Source organism: Chiloscyllium punctatum, chromosome 15 (assembly GCF_047496795.1).
Source record: "Chiloscyllium punctatum isolate Juve2018m chromosome 15, sChiPun1.3, whole genome shotgun sequence".
NCBI classification, from domain to species: Eukaryota; Metazoa; Chordata; class Chondrichthyes; order Orectolobiformes; family Hemiscylliidae; genus Chiloscyllium; species Chiloscyllium punctatum.
In genome coordinates, this window is record NC_092753.1 from 88010959 (window position 1) to 88028618 (window position 17660).

Below are 17660 nucleotides of genomic sequence, written 5' to 3' on the forward strand. Positions count from 1 at the left end.
CAACATGACATTCCAATTCCTGTATTCAGTGTTCTGACCAGTGAAGCCAAGCGTGCCAAATGCCTTCTTCACCACCGTATCTACCTGTGACTCCACCTTCAAGCAACTATGCACCTGCACCCCTTGGGTCTCTTTTTGTGGCAACACTCCCAAAGACCCTACCATTAACTGTATTAGACCTGCCCTGATTTGCCCTACCAAAATGCAACACTTCATATTTATCTAACTAACTACGGGAAGCACGGTGGCACAGTGGTTAGCACTGCTGCCTCACGGCGCCAGAGACCCGGGTTCAATTCCCGCCTCAGGTGACTGACTATGGTGGAGTTTGCACATTCTTCCCCGTGTCTGCGTGGGTTTCCTCCGGGTGCTCCGGTTTCCTCCCACAGCCCAAAAATGTGCAGGTTAGTTGAATTGGCCATGCTAAATTGCCCGTAGTGTTAGGTGAAGGGGTAAATGTAGGGGAATGGGTCTGGGTGGTTTGCACTTTGGCGGGTCGGTGTGGACTTGTTGGGCTGAAGGGCCTGTTTCCACAGAGTAACTAATCTAATCTAAACACCATCTGCCACTCCTCGACCTTTTGGCTCAGCCGATCAAGGTCACCCCTTCAAAAAACTCAGTCAAGTTAGTAAGACATGAATTCTCACATACAAAGCCATGTTGACTATTTCTAATCAGCCCTTGCCTTTCTGAATACATGTAGATGCTGTTTCTCAGAATCCCCTCTGACAATTTACCCATCACTGACATATGGATCACAGCTCTATAGTTCCCTAGATTTTCCTTACAGTCTTTCTCCTTGGACAGAAAAACACTCAGAGGAGATCTGATAGAGGTCTCCAAATTCTTGAGGATCTGAATAGCAAAGATAGGGAGATACTGTTCCCTATGGTAGAAGGATAAAGAGTCAGAAGACACAGGTTGAAAGTGATTTGCAAAACAAAAAGACAAAGTAAGAAAAACCTTTTTCACCCAATGATTGGTTCAGTCCAGAATGAGTTGCTTGGAAGGGTGATACAGGTAGGTTCAATGAAGGCTTTGGATGATTATTTGAATTGAAAAAAAGTATACAAGGGTGTAGGAGGAAGACAGGAGAATGGCTCTGATTCATGATGTGCATTTGGAGAACCAGGGCAGACAAGATACATCAAAGCATCTCTTGCTGTGCCAAACACTTCTCTGAGTTTTGAAAAAGAAAATCTAGTCATACAGAAATAAGGACTAGGAGGTACATGAAAACACAAGTGAATGTTAACCCACAAAAAGGAAGACTAATTATTTACAAATTTTGCCTAAAATTAAACTGAACACATTTATTAAATATGATCTAGATATCAATTAATTCTATTCCATGTATAACTCTTACAGTAGCGATGACCAGACCCCAAGTGATGTTGCCCATATTGCTATGGTTCCAGATAGATACGCCAAATCATTAAGTTCCTGATGACAAGATGGACTGACTCCTTTCTTTATTCACCTGCCCTCTTTGTTGGCCACAGGAAGGTTTATTTTTTTTAAATTCCATCTACCATGCATGTCTTTCTCCCAAACCGTCAAATGAATTTTACAAGGAGACAATTTAACTAGATTTTCAAGAGTTCACACTGCAGTGAGTTAATTGGTAACTAAACCATGAAAACGATTGATGTAGAGGTGCCAGTGATGGACTGGGGTGGACAAAGTCAAAACTCTCACAACACCAGGTTATAGTCCAACACGTTTGTTTGGAAGCACTAGCTTTCGGAGCACTGCTCCTTCGTCAGGTAATTAGTAGGGCATGATCCTGCCCCACTAGCTACCTGATGAAGGAGCAGTGCTCCGAAAGCTAGTGCTTCCAAACAAACCTGTTGGACTATAACCTGGTGCTGTCTGATTTTTAACTATGAAAATAATTAACACTACAACACTCCTAAGAAGTGAATTCAAAAAAGCGATGCATGTTGAAAGATAAGTGAATCAGTCTCTCTGGATAGTTTGGGAAGACTAGATAGTGGAAATTAATAGATGAACAGTTGATTTTAGGATTTTTAGCTCTTGCAGGCTTATTGAAATCAAGTTGACTTGCTTCATTGGCCACACTCGTTATGTGAGACTTCTACCTGGAATGCAGGGGTGACTAGTGGGTGGTTCCTTAATGGTCACAGCAGTGAAACCCAGGCCAGTACACATGCACATCAGTTCACTAACTCTTCTACTAGAACACACAGAGCAAAGGGTGTATGTTTGCTCGCTGAGCTGTAGGTTTGATATCCAGATGTTTCATTACCTGGTTAGGTAACATCATCAGTGGCGACCTCCAAGTGAAGCAAAGTTATATGTCTCCTGCTTTCTATTTATATCTTTCTCCTGGATGGGGTTCCTGGGTTTGTGGTGATGTCATTTCCTGTTCGTTTTCTGAGGGGTTGATAGATGGCATCTAGATCTATGTGCTTGTTTATGGTGTTGTGGTTGGAGTGCCAGGCCTCTAGGAATTCTCTGGCATGTCTTTGCTTAATGTGCCTGCCAAAACCTGCTTTCACAGCCACATCTCCTTCCTCAGTGACTGTCTCTGGCTCTACCTTAGCCCAATGTGAATTCAACTGAATTCCCACCCTTCGTGTTTCAAACCCACCCAGGGTTACAATATGTCCATAACATTCAATGCTGCTCAGGCAGCTGCTCCCACTGCTTCCTGAGATCCACACTCAGTGAAATTCACCGCCAGATGCACACTCTCGACCCTTCTCTCTCAGCACCATCTCACACTTCACAGTTTCCAGTTGCATTTCATTCTTCGTCTCATTTTCTCTTTCTAGATATACCATGGAAAGCATCCCACCCGGATGATTCACAGAGTGGCATGGCAACTGCTCTGCCCAAGACCCCAAGAAATTTCAGAGAGTTGTGAACACATCCCAGCCCATCATGAAAACCAGCCTTCCATCCAATTACTTGGTCTATACTTCCTGCTGCCGTGAGAACGCAGCCAACATTATCAAAGATTGCTCCCATCCCGTTAAACTTTCCTTCAACCTCTTCCATTGGGAAGAAGACACAAAAGTTCGAAAACACGAACCTTCACATTTAAGAACAGCTTCTTCCTGTCTGTTATCAGACTTATGAATGGACCTCTCATGTATTGGGTTGATTTTTCTTTGCATCTTCTCTGTAGCTATAACACTACATTCTGCATTCTGTTCTGCCCTGATGTACTTATGTAAAGTAAGATTTGTCTGGATAGTACATATAACAATATATTTCGCTGTATTTCAATACATGTGACAATAATGTCAAGTCAAATCAAATCAAACCAATAGATCAATGCATTCTAAAGAAGAGTCTTTGGACTTGAGATGTTAACTCTGTTTTTCTCTCCACAGATGCTGCCAGATCTGATGAGTTTCTCCAGCTATTTCTTTTAATTTATATCTCTTTCTTTTTTTTCTCTCTCTCTCTCTCTCTCCCTCCCTCTCTGTCTCTATCTGTGGCAGAATTTCTCCTAACTTTCTACAGATGTGACATTCCATAGGCCCCATACAGGACTTAGCCCGACAGCATTGAAATTGCTTCTGCTGTCGTTTTTTAAAAAGCACATTTTAGAATTAAAAATTTACAAGTGCCCATTGTGCTTTGGAATTCTGATCCATCACCATGACACAGTAATCGATGAATCAGCAGATAACAGGAACTGACAGTGCAGGCTGTGTGTCAGGATGAAGGGATGAGTGGGACTCTGTTTTCTCTCCACAGATGCTGCCAGACCTGCTGAGTTTTCCCAACAATTTCTGTTTTTGTTGTTATTCTTGATGATGACTGACGACAATTATCTGATGGAGTCATAGTTATACAGCACAGAAATAGACCCTTTGTTTCAACTCATCCACACCGACTGGGTATCCTAAATTAATCTAGTCCCATTTCCCAGCTTTTGGTTCATATCCCTCAGAACCCTTCCTATTTATATACTCATCCAAGTGCATTTTAAATGTTGTAATTGTACCAGCCTTCACCACTTCCTCTAGCAGCTCATTCCATACATGTTTAAAAAGGTTGCAGCTTAGATCCCTGTGAAACCATTCCCCTCTCACCTTAAACCTATGTCCTTTAGTTTTGGACTCTCCTACCCTGGGAAAAAAGTACCTTGGCTACTCATGCCTTCAGCCTCCAAAGCTCCAGGGAAAATAGTCTCAGCCCATTCTGCCTGATCTTTCATAACTGCCACAATGTCCACCTAAGTTTCCATTGCATCACAGGGACATCAAGAGGTGTCACAGCACTATCACAATATAGAAGGAAGCCATTCAGCCCATCATGTCTCTGCATGTGCTGCTGTGGAAGCTGAAAAAGTGACAAGCAGACTATCCATCATGGGCTGTTTAAGCAGTGTTGACAAACACCACTCCGACAGTTGAAAGGGAAAACCAAGAGAAATGGAATATGTGGTTGATGTACAGTTTTGGTCTCCTGCTTTAAGAAAGGATGTAATTGCACTAGAAGCTTTTCAGAGATGTTTGACTCAACTAAGTCTTAGGATTAAAGGGTATGAGGAAAGTTTGGGCCTGAAAGACTGTTCTAAGTTTCTCCCACAAGAGGGAACACCCTTTTAGCATCAATCTGTTTTGACCCCGCATCTTGAAACACCTATTGACTGAGTCGGACTCTGTAACCTATAATCTAAAGTTCATCAGAACGTTTGACCTGGAGTTGAAAACATATGAAGACTTAAGAGAATTTTGAAATTTTAATGTAATTATTTTTGATTTAATTCATGCAAAACAAAATAGTAGAGAGATTACACTGTGCTGAATTTTATAATAAGTTTTAAAGATCCCATACATTTTCTTAATCACCTCATCAACATCTTCTTTAGAGATCTATGGACATTCATTTCAAGGTCTTTTCTCTACATCCCTCCGTAATCTGTCATTTTGTTGCATGTTCCTTTGCCTTATTTGACCTCTTCAACTGCACCACCCCCACCCCACACTCCTCTGGGTTGAATTTCATCAGCCACTTTTCCGCCATCCAACCTAGTCTGTCAATAGCATCCTGCAGTTTCCGGCTTCCGTCTTCACACCAACAAAGCAACCAAATTTTGTGTTATTTGCTAAGGTCTTACTTGTGCCTTGCAATGATTATTGGCAAAGAAAATCAATCAGTAGATTAGCTTCAGAGGTTCAATGATTAGAAACTCTGATGGAAATTATTTGAAGGCCTCCTGAAAGCTCCAATGAATTGGTCGAAATTCAAGAGGTTTGTAGCAATAGCAAAGCTGTCCAAATGGGAGAGTTTTATTACCGTACTGATTGCAATGCAGTTCCCAACTGAAATTTCTTAATTGCATCCAGAATAGTTTCTGGAAATGTAAGTTCTCTATTCAGTATTGGGGAGGCCAAATAAAATTTAATAATGAGCACAAGGTCAGATTTTGTTAAGATTATATATAAAAACTGACTACACAAGATCAAATTTTCAGTGTTAGGTTTATGAAGAACTTAACCCAGTTGTCAATATTGTAAGGTTTGGTAACGTTAACAAGATGAGTCGGTAATCTGTCAAAACTATTATCAGTTCAAACTGCTGGTGGGAGGCATTCAATAAAAACTTTAACAATGCAGGACCTATGTATACCCCAAAGGGAAATAAGCTCAATGTAGCAAATAAAACTGTCATGATCAACAAAAGAGATAAAAAAACAACATAAAACTAAATGGAAGAGTTTATAAAGGAACAAGAATCCAGGGACTGGGTGAAATACATAAAGCACATAAGCAAGACCAAAAAGATAGAATTGCAAAAAATAAGCAAAATGAATTTTGAAGGACAGCAGGTTTGCCAAAAACAAAAACACAATTATATTAAAAATAAAAAAGGTATTCAAGGTTGATGTGGCTCCTTTAAAACAGACGTGGTAATATTGTAGATGAAAATACGGAAATGGCAAACTCATTGAATAATTACTTAATGTAGAGGAAGAAAATAATAAACCAAGAAGTTCTGTAAAAGTAATTATAAATCAAGTACTGGGCTCATTAAAGGTTACATGAGGAAGAGAACTATACTAAAAAAAAGCATCAAAATCTGATAAATCCTTAGGGTTTTAAAGAAACTAGGTGAGGACTTTCAAGATGCTTTAATCTCCCAAAAATTGCTTGATTCAGGGATTACCCCTTAAATTAAGAAATTGCAATTTAACTTCATTTTTCAGAAAAGGTGACAGATAAACACAGAAAATAATGGATCTGATGGTCTAACACCTCTTGTGGAGATGTGATTGGAATCCATAATTAAAAATAGAGTGACTGAGTACTTTGAGAAATTTAAGCTAACTTTAGTGTAAAGGGTTGGTTGTGTATAAAGAAATTATATGAAATTCGAATGCAAATAGTGCATATGGACAAAGGAACTGAGGGCATTGTTGCTAGGTTTGCAGATGACACAAAGATAGGTGGTGGGACAGGTCATGCTGAGAAAGCAGAGTGGCTCTTAGGCAAAGAAGTGACAGATGGAATGCAACGTTGGAAAGCAGTAAGATAAATTGAGGTATCGGTAATTTTTTGATTGGGGAATGGCTTCAGAAATCTGAAGCACGAAGAGACTTATGAGTCCTAGTTTAGGATTCTCTTAAGGTTAACAGGCAAGTTCTGTCAGCAGTTAGGAGGGCATATACAATATTAGTTTCATTTCAAGAGTGCTAGAGTACAAGAGCAGAGATGCGCTGCTGAGGCTGTGTCAGAATCTGGTCAGACCGCATTTGGAATATTGTGAGCAGTTTTGGACCACGTAATAAAGGGGGTCCTGAGGGGGTTTACAAGAATGATCCCAGAAATGAAAGGCTTTTCAGATGAGGAGCAGTTGAGGACTGTTGGACTGTATTTGATGAAGTTTAGAAGGATGAGGGGGGACATCATTTAAACTGACAGAATACTGAGAGACTTGGATAGATTGGATATGGAGAAGATGATTCCATTAATAGGAGAGACTAGGACCTGAGACACAGCATCAGGGTGAAGGGACAACCCTTTAGAACTAAGGAGAGGGCTTTTTGGTGGTGAATCTGTGAACTCAGAATGCCACAGAAGATTGTGGATGTCAAGTCATTGAGTGTCTTTAAGACAGAGATAGATAGGTTCTCGATTAGTAAGGGGATCAAAGGTTAGGGGGAGTAGGCAGGGGAATGCAGTTGAGAAACAAATCAGACATGATCAAATGGCAAAGCAGACTTGTTGGGGGAAATGGCCCAATTCTGCTCCTATATCTTACAGGTATATGGTCTTACATAGGAATATCTATGGATGCAGTCTATATGCACTCCCAATAAGGCTTCCCTGAAGAGAATGTTTATGTACAATTGGAGCTCACATAGAAGGCAAATTGCTGTGTTAGTAAAAAGAATAGTTAGGCAATAGAGAAAGGAAAGCATTGTTAATGAACTCAATTAGCAGGAAATGGCTTGTAGTGCTCTGCTACAATTGGGGCCTCACTATTCATTCTACTGTTAAGGAATTAGGTAAAATAATAAGAGAGGCATAGAACAAGCTGGGAAATAAAACAAAGATTCATATGATAGCAAGCAGCGCAAATGAGAGCATAAAGTTAAAAGGAGACCGTGATAGATTAAATGAACAGGTAAAATTGTTGTAGTTGGATTTCAATGCTGGTAAATTCAAGCTCATCAACTTTGGATTAAGAAAGGATCCAGCAAACTGTGGTTTAAATTATGAAAAGCTAGGACTGTAGTGTTGAAAAAAAGCTAATGACATGGTGGATTTTATAATGAGATGACTAGGGTGTAAAGAGAAAGAAGTTTAGGAATAGCCATACAAAGCCCTGTGTAGGCCAACTGTGGAGTTGTGAGGTCTGCATCTCAGAAAGAATATATTGGCCTTCAATGGAGTGTTACCAGACCTCCAAGAATTGCGTTATGAGGAGAGATTGTATAAACTAGACTTTTAGTCTCCAGAAAACAAACTTTAAGGACTAATTTTATTAAGGTCTTTATAGTTTTAAGACAAAGTGATGAAGTGGAGTTTTCCATTGTTGGAGGTGCCCAGAAAAGAGGAATTAATCCTACAGTCAAAGCCAGGCCTTTCTGGAGAGAAGTTAGAAGACGCTAAAGGCTGGTAAAATATGGAACCTAACCCCCAAAAAGCAGTGAATGCTTGTTCATTGATGATTTAAACTTTATATCTCTAGGGAATAGGATATGGAATAAATGAGTTAGAAATAAAACCAAGATACAAATCATTGATTCAAAGAATTGTTGATTTTTTACAGCAAATTATTAGGAAACCATTTGGCCTATTAGGTACATATCAGTAAAAGACAATCACAGCTCTGAATTACTTTTTCCTATGTCTGTGCTCTATGAAAGTCACCATTAATTCCACTCCCATTAATTCCACTCCCACCAAATCACAATAACTCAAAAATGAGCTCATCTTCCTTTTGGCCTTTCTGTCAATTATCTTAATTCTGGACTCCTTGGTTATAAACATTATAAACATTTTCAATGTTTCTCTTTCTTGTCTCTGCCCTATTATAAACATTTTCAATGTTTCTCTTTCTTGTCTCTGCCCTTCTTCCAAAGGTTTAATTCATGATTTGATAAGAACAGGAACAGACCATTTAGTCCCTTGAGTCTGTTCTTCCATTCAGTTAGATGCCAAGAGATCTGTATCTTAACTCCTTTTACCGCTTTTGTACCATGCACCTAAATACATTTGTCTAAAGAAATATTAATTCATCGTGGTTCTGACATTTTCACTGCAGTCTCATCAACTTTTTGCAGTGGGACGGTTCCAGATTTCCACCACTCCTTCTCTGAAGAAGTATATGCTTGACTGGATATCAGCTTTGATTGGACTCTATCTAATGTTAAGGTTATGAACCTTTGTCCGAGACTCCCCCGCTAAAGGAAATAGTTTTCCTTTATTTAATTTATCAAATCCTTTAATCATCTTAAACAGCACAATTAAATTATCCTTTAATCTTCTACACCCAAGGGGATTCATGCCAACTTAATGGAGCTTTTTTGACTGATTTAACCCCTGTAGTCCCAGGATATTTCAGGTGAGGAGGGCTCGGTTAGTTCAGTTGGTTGGGAGGCTCATATCTGATTCAGAGTGAGGCCAACACATTGGCTGAGGTCACCATGAGGGATTCTCCTTCTCAATCTCTCCCTTTGTCTGAGACATGATGACCCTCAGGTTAAACCACCACCAGTCATCTCTCTCCAGTGAGAAAGCAGCACTGTGTTCTGGTTTGATTATGGCAACTTTTGATTCAGGTGGTTATGGCTGTACCCCCCTCTAAGGCCATAACTTCCTTCCTGACAGGGTCCCGTGCCGAGAAATGAATAGAGTGCTCTATGTGTAACATAATTAATATTTTATGCAATACTAGCACATCCTTTGCTCTAATTTGTTGTGTTCTGTCACTCAGGCCTTCAAAGAGAAGTCTTATATTTTTGGATCTCCTTTTTTTTACTCTAGCCTTCATAAGATCATAAGATATAGGAACAGATTTGGGCCATTTGGCCCATCAAGTCTGCTCTGCCATTTGGCTGATATGTTTCTCCACCCTGTTCTCATGCCTTCCCCTTGTACCTCTTGAACCACTTACCAATCAGGAACCTATCTATCTTTGTCTTAAATACACTCAATGACTTGGCCTCCACATCCCTCTGCAGCGATGAGTTCTACAGATTCACAGCCTTCCAGCTGAGGAAGTACCTCCTCATCTCAGTTCTAAAGTACTAAACCACTCCTCCCTTTATTCCTGGGATCCTCTGGACTGTGTTCGCATTCCATTGAGGACATTTCACAATAGCAAACAAAAAAAAATTGGGAGTTCATTGATGTACAGGTAATGTAAATGTGTCTTCCTGGACCATTAAACAATGATGTTAAATGTTAATTGCAATTATTTTTTAAAAAGAAATTACAAACAAACTCAAGCTGCACTGACCAAGTATTGGTGCTTCTGTCTGAACATTGTAAATTTGTATCTGTCTTCACTCAGCTCTGTGGTTCTGAGCCAAATCATTGTTTACATTGACTGTACCACAACATTGAAAGATTTTCTCCAAGTGATTTAACTTAAATTAATTTTCATGCTAGCAAAATGATTCCCATATCAAGCATTTTATTTCAAGGAGCTAGTTGCTGTGTCACAGCATTTGGTTTAACATTTCAACATTTCAATACTGGAATATTTATATCGATTACCTTTTCAGAAGGGTTGTGCCTACTACACAGTGTATTTTAACTCATATATCTAGCAAAGAAACTGTTCATCAACTTAACTAATATTATAGTAACAAAATACACGATAAACTAACAATTTACACAATAAATCTAATCAACAATCTTGCGCTTTAACTTAACTCTGGATGATCATATACCACCACACCGGATCTTGGTCTTGATCCATGTGGCAATGATCATCTGCTCTTCTTCTCCCAGTGGTCCCAGAAGTGTCTTCTTTTCATGGTGGGTGGTCTCAAATTACCGCCCTGAGAGTGGTGTTCCAGTGATTGTTATACTTAGATGTCTTAATGCCCTTTCGGGAGGGTCTTCAATGTCAACCAATAGATCAATCAGGGCTCGATCACTTTGATTAATTGGACCCAACCAGACGTTGACATGTCGATAAACAGGATGGTCCTTGGCCAGCCATTCCTGGAGATGTTGGGGAAACATAGCCTTCTCCAAATAAAGGTGTGAGGTGCCCCCTTCATTTGGTAAACGCTCAGTGTTTCCGATTGTCCTGGGGATGGCATTCAGGTCGATTCCATTTGATTCAAATTCAAGTGTTTATTGTATTGCCTGCAGCTGCTGGGTCAATTATATACTGTCTGTCTGTAGCTGCAGCTTGTCTTGATCCTACAGCTTATTTATCTCAGAGTCTTTCAGCACAGTTCACTTTGGCCAAGGCTTGCCTCAATTTCCCAGCATGCTTCATTTTATGCCCCCTTTTTCTTTGTAAGTCTCTCATTTTGAGCGACCTGTCTGGCTACAGTTACCATAAGACATAGAAGCAGAATTAGACGATTCAGCCCATTGAGTCTGCTCTGCTATTCAATCATGTCTGATATATTTTTCAACCTCATTCTCCTGCCTTCTCCCCATAACCATTGATCCCCTCACCAATCAAGAAATCTGTCTCTGTCTGTCTGAAATATGAACAATGACTTGTCCTCCGTGGTCTTCTGAAGCAATAAGTTCCGCAGATTAACCATGCTCTGACTGAAGAAATACCTCCTCATCTCAGTTCTAAAGTCCCTTCACTCTGAGGCAGTGCCTGTAGATCCTAATCTCTCCTACTATTGGAAATATCTTCTCCACTTCCACTTTATCCAGGCCTCTCAGTATTCTGTAAGTTTCAATAAGATCCCCATCATCCTAAACCCCATCAAGTACAGACCCAGAGTCCTCAAGTGCTTCTCATATGACAAGCCCTTCATTCCAAGGATCGTTCTTGTAAACCTCCTCTGGATTCCCTCCAACAGCAGCACATCCTTCCTTAGATCCAGGGCCCCAAAACTGCTCACAATTTTTCAAAGGCTGTCTGATGATCCTCAGCAGTACAGTTATGTATTTGCATTCTAGCCCTTTTGAAATGCTTTCCTAACTGGCAATTGAATCTGGATGTTAACCTTAAAGAAATTCTGAACTGGGACACCTAAGTCCCTTTGTGCTTCACATTTCTGAAGCCTTTCCCTATTTAGACAATGGTCGATGCCTCTATTCTTCCAACTAAAATGCATAACCTCACACTTTCCCACATTGTATTTGATCTGTCATTTCTTTGTCCACTCTCCCAGCCTGTCCAAATACTTCTGCAGCCTCCCTGCTTCTTCAATGTTACTTGTCTCCCCACCTACCTTTGTATCATTTGCAAACTTAGCAACAATGCCCTCAGTTCCTTCGTCCAGACAATTAATGTATAATTTGAATAGTTGTGCTGCCCATGGTGTTTGTAGCAAGATACTGGCATGAATAGAGGATTGGCTGACAACAGAAACTCAGAGACCAGACTTAAAAAGGGGACGTTTACAGGATGTCAGCCAAGGAGTTCTGAAGATTCCATTTTGTGACCACAACTATTCATGTTATACATTAACAATCTGGACTAAGGAATTGAGGGCATTGGTGCCCCCTACATCTTAAGACCCCCTGCCTCATTACACATCACCAAATCCAGAATTGTCTGTTCCCTAGTGGGCTATACCACAAGCTTCTCCAAAAAGCATTTTGTAGACATTCCATAAATTCCTTTTCTCAGGATCTGTTACTACTTGCATATTGAAGTCCCCCCATGATTATAGTAATAGTGCCTGTCTTACTTGAGTTTTCTACCTCCTGATTTATTTTCTTTTCCACATCCCAACTACTGCCAGGAGGCCTGTACTTAACTCCCTTCAGGGTATTTTTTTTCTCTGTGGTTCCTCAACTCTACCCACACAGATTCCAGGCCTTATGACTAAATATTACATCTTGAGATTGATTTAATGTCATTTCTTATGAACAAGGTGACCCCACCCCTTCTGCCCATCTGCCTGTCGCTTCAATAGGGTGTGTATCCTTGGATAGTTAGTCCCAACCCTGAACCCCTTGCAGCCTTGCCTCTGTGATACCCACAAAACCTTACCTGTCCATTTCAATTTGTGCTACAAGTTCATTTACCTTGTTTTGTATACTGTATGCATTTAGGTACAACACCCTCAGCCCTGAATTGACTGCCTTTTCTTACAGGTGCCACCTTATGCACTCTACCTGAAGTTAGATTTCTGGCCTTTTCCATACTGTCTATCTTTTACTTGTTCTGGAAACTTTAGTAACCTCTGCTTAGCCCTCACCCACCTTTAACTATTCCATGCAATTGAACAAGCACCCCCATTTTGTAGCTCAAAGCCCCTATCCATAGCCCGAGCTGAGTGAATCGCTGGGACTCTGGTCCCAACATGATTCAGATGAAGCCTATCCCTTCGGAAGAGCTCTCTCCTTCCCCTGCACTGATGTCAATGTCCCATGAACTCAAATCGGTTTCTCCCACACCAGTCTTGGAGCCACACATTTACTTCTTTCATCTTGCTGACCCTATGCCATTCAGCTTGTGGCTCAGACCTTAATCTGAGATTATTACCTTTTTGGTTCTGTTTTCTAATTTAGCCTCTAGTTGCTCATATACTCTCAACATATTCCTTATTCCTTATTCTACCAAAATCATTGGTACCTACTTGGACAATGATGGCTGGCTCTTTCCCCTCCCCTCCAAGTTCCCCTGCATACAGATAAGATATCGTGGGCACCAGGCAGCCAATACAGTCTTCATAGTTCTTGATCCTGGCCACAGGTTGTCAAACCTGGTTCAAAAAAGGATGTGGGTACTTATCATCTTTGCCTGACCATTCTATAATCATGATGGCACCAAATGGAGACATGCAATGGTGACTCAGTTGGCCAAACCTGCCAACTTTCAAAGTCTTCCTCCATCAGACTCTACTCTGAGCGATGTCCAGATTTTCATTCCCATGACAAGTAGCTCAAGTCAGAAGATTCCCTGACCACAATATTTTCACTTTGAAGTGGGAGGGCTAGTGGAGTGTGGGAGGTGGGATCACGTCAGGTGTATCACCCCTGAACCCAGATCAGAGGACACCAGAGGTTATTGAGTGCTGAGGTGGAGTGTTTAAATGGCCCAGTGTACCTGCTGTCTAGTTAAGTACTGAGTGGCCCTGAAGCCTTGACATTTCACTCACCATCCCCCATCCCACTCACTTCCTATGTCCCTCCCACATTAACACATCCCTCTCACATCCCACTAACTGACTCACCTGCCATTACGGACACTCATATCCTCCATGCCAATTTGATTTCCCTTACCCAGACCCTCCCATGCACATGATGGCCCCATTGCCAAATTGCACCAATTCATGCCATGCCCTATACCCACCACCCTTGGCCTTTATACCGTCCATGCAAACTCAACAGCATTCACTATGGGCAGACCTTAGGAGCTGTGACTAAAGATCTAAATATCCACTCAAACTCTTCCTATAATTAAAAAAAAACTGCTATTCAGAAAAAAAAAGCAAAACTTTAAAAGACCCACCAAGTACTTAATCTTGTATACAAAACAAGTTGTTCTATCCATGACAGCACATAACATACATGAAATCCTTTAACAAGCTGCCAATGAACTGTGAACTGTCAATGAACAGTCACTATAACTGTTAATATGGATTATTAGCTGTCAATGATACAAAAAGGCTAAGATTTAAGTAACTTTACCATCTGGTAGTTCTACACATCTACCTTCATGAATGTTTTGTCTCCTCCATTAACGTGTAACTCCTACACCGCAGGGAAGGTTGCCCTCCTTTCCCTCCACACATAAAAATGGGATCTGTCAGGAATGGTAGACATCTGGATTTGCAACTGAATTAAAGATCTGCAGAGACTTCACAACTTTGCAGATCTCCAGCCCATAATGTTGCCAGGAATGGAGGGTTTGAGTTATAAGGAGAGGCTGGTTAGGCATGGACCGTTTTCACTGCAGTGAAGGAAGTGTTGAAGGGGGGCCTTATAGGACCATATTGGACACAGTAACATAGGAGCAGGACTAGGCCATCAAGCCTTCAACTCCAGTTGGATTGTGGTTGATCTGTGGCTCACTTCAGCTTCTCTGCCTTAGCTCCTTCACCCCTGAAGGAAAATTTGATGATTCAATAGGATGATGTTCATCCAAGGAAGTCTGTGTGCAGAGGAATCCACCAATTCGCTAATAAGCGATTTACGGTGATGAACGAAAAATCGCAGCTACAGAGGCTTGAAAGATTACTTAATCTGAGATGGCATAGTTGCCAGCATGCTAAAAGGGCTGAAAATGTGTTGCTGGAAAAGCGCAGTAGGTCAGGCAGCATCCAAGGAGCAGGAGAATCGATGTTTCGGGCATAAGCCCTTCTTCAGGATTATGCCCGAAACGTCGATTCTCCTGCTCCTTGGATGCTGCCTGACCTGCTGCGCTTTTCCAGCAACACATTTTCAGCTCTGATCTTCCAGCATCTGCAGTCCTCACTTTCTCCTCAGCATGCTGAAAGGGACTCTGTCAAATTTCAGACAAACTCACATCATTGGAACTTTAATGGTATCAAGGGATATGGATCACAAACCTCTATGAGGTCCCCCCCAATACTTCCTTCACTGCAGTGAAAAAAGCCCATGCTACCAGCATCTCCTTATAACTCAAACCCTCCATTTCCGGCAACATTCTCGTATATCTTTTCTGACGCCTCTCCAGCTTAATGATATCCTTTCTGTAAGAGGGGTGTTTTAGCTGAGAGAATGACTGCCAGTGGGGCAATCAGGGCACTGTGTTGGGGAAGTAATTTGTCATCAGAGGAATGGAAGATATGTTTAATGATCCATGGGAAAGTTGCCTCAAGACTTTCAATTGCTTTCAATTGCGGGGCTGAAGGCCTTGGCAATGACACGATGGAGGGAATGAAGGCAGCAGAGTTTGGAGTGGACAGTGGGATGGGAAAACAGATGAGAACAGAGGCTGTCGGTTAAGTCTTCAGCAGAGGCAGGAGTAGACGATAGATGTGGAAATGGCTGAAGAGCAGTGGGGCAGATAGGTGCATGGGAGAATAAAGAAGTGACATTTTGTCAGCAGGACTAATGTTGTGACAGTACACATTATGTATTTGTATTACTGAAACAGAGCAGAAACACAAAACCAAGATAATAGCTTCATAAGGGCAACAGCATTCCTTCACTGGTTGCCATAGCAGCAGATTCAGGCAGCCATATTAGCCTGTCCTTGGCTCAGGACCACCACTTTCAACATTGCAGTCCAAGTTATTTTCTTCAATATGCAATCCGTCAGCTTTTCAGCATTTTTGCTTGAACTGCAAGCGGCTCTATGAGACGTATTAAACAGATCTTCTGTAAATTGTAAAATTACTGGTAGAAAGTTGGGCTGCACTGTCAGAAATTCCACTGAAGAGAGAGAGAGGGAAAAAGAAATAGTATGACACATTGCAATGGGAGAGCAATAAGGAATGACAGCATGTGGATATTTTTCTCAGAGTTGGCTGAGAGAAGGTCTGACAAGTTCAGTTAAAGTCACTCAATTTACTAAAAGGAAGAAATGCACAAAGCTTGACGATGTTCTACAGGTGCTGTAATTAAAACTACCCCTCGCCTCACCCATGAATTCAGAATCCTTCTAAAACTGGCCATTCATCATTTCTTTTTTTTTCCAACTTCTTTTAAAATTGCTCTGAGCTCCGCACCTAACTTTGCTCATTTAGAAAGAATGCAGACCCTGGAGTATTTTGAAGACCCAGCCCTTCACCAGATGCAGAGCTTTTGGAAAGGTTTAAGGTTTGCCAATGGCACTGTTTCTCAACACCATCCACCAAACCTCACCAGCCATCCCTCTCACTTCTCCCACAGCTCCCCTCCAGACCCCCAACTCCCTCCCACTCACCCCAGCCCACCAGTCAGGTGGACTGCAACATTGGCCAGATCTGCAAGACTAGGGCGGGTGAGAGGGCCGAGGGGTTGGGAGTGCAAGGAAAGAGCAGCCAGACTAGTCAGAGGCCAGTCAGGCAGAGAAAGCTCGCAGCTGAGAAAACAGCCTCCGAGCTACATCTTTTTGGTAATTAGCTGCCATCCCAGTGCAGGTCTGACATTACCCAATGTAGGAAGCTGCCCCCTGCACCATAGCTATGTGGCTGTTTGGGGCCATGTATAATCCTTTCTCCACATGGGGCTGAACTGAGTTAAGAGGTAAATGCAAAGGGAATCTGTCTCCGTCTGTAGAAGTCTCCCTGCTTGGCTGAAATAGTTCTGATTTACCTTGTTGCTGCAGCTTCACACTTGCATATGTGTCACTTGATCCCCCTGTAAAAATATTCAATAAATCCAGAAGCAGGAGGGAAGTGGAGAGTTGAGGAATGGATGACAAATTTTCTTGGAATTGCTCGAACATCTTCTGTTGCACTGGTGGTGAAAGGCATGAGGATGTTTTGGTAATTACTTCATTTGTTGCACCAGCAGAGTGGTAAGGCTAATGTAGTACACAGTTGGCATTTGTCTGAAGGGCCTTGGCTCCATTTTCATACAAACTTTCTTCCTGGTGACATTCCAGTATTGCATAATCCAACTTGTATTTCAGCTGTTTTTCATACACCAGTTCACAGTGTCCAGATTCGATTCAGTCAGGAACAACACCTAAGGCCTTTTGTTATAGTCACTCAAAACAACAACCTCTGTTTAAATGCTAAAATTGAATCAGAATCACAGTCGTTGTGGGGTGAATATGGCAGTTCAGGGGAGATGAAAAGCTGCTAAATTCTTTGGGTCTGTCCATCTCTTTATGCACTTGTCTGCTTTGGACTGTTGCCTGGAAATGGAAAATGTAACTGAGACTGCAGTCGGGCAGGGACTGTAATAGAATTGGTTCCCACCCAAACCCTTCAGAATCTGCCAGCTCAATATTACTGCAGACCAGCAGAAAGTTTAAAAGGTGTAAAGCCTAAAAAATGTGGTCCAGTTTGTTATTTAATTGTCTCAAAAATTTTAGCTTAGTTTTCCACTTCTTCCCACTCTATACATACAGCCACATTGATATAAGTATTCTTCAGCTATCTCTCATAGTCTTTC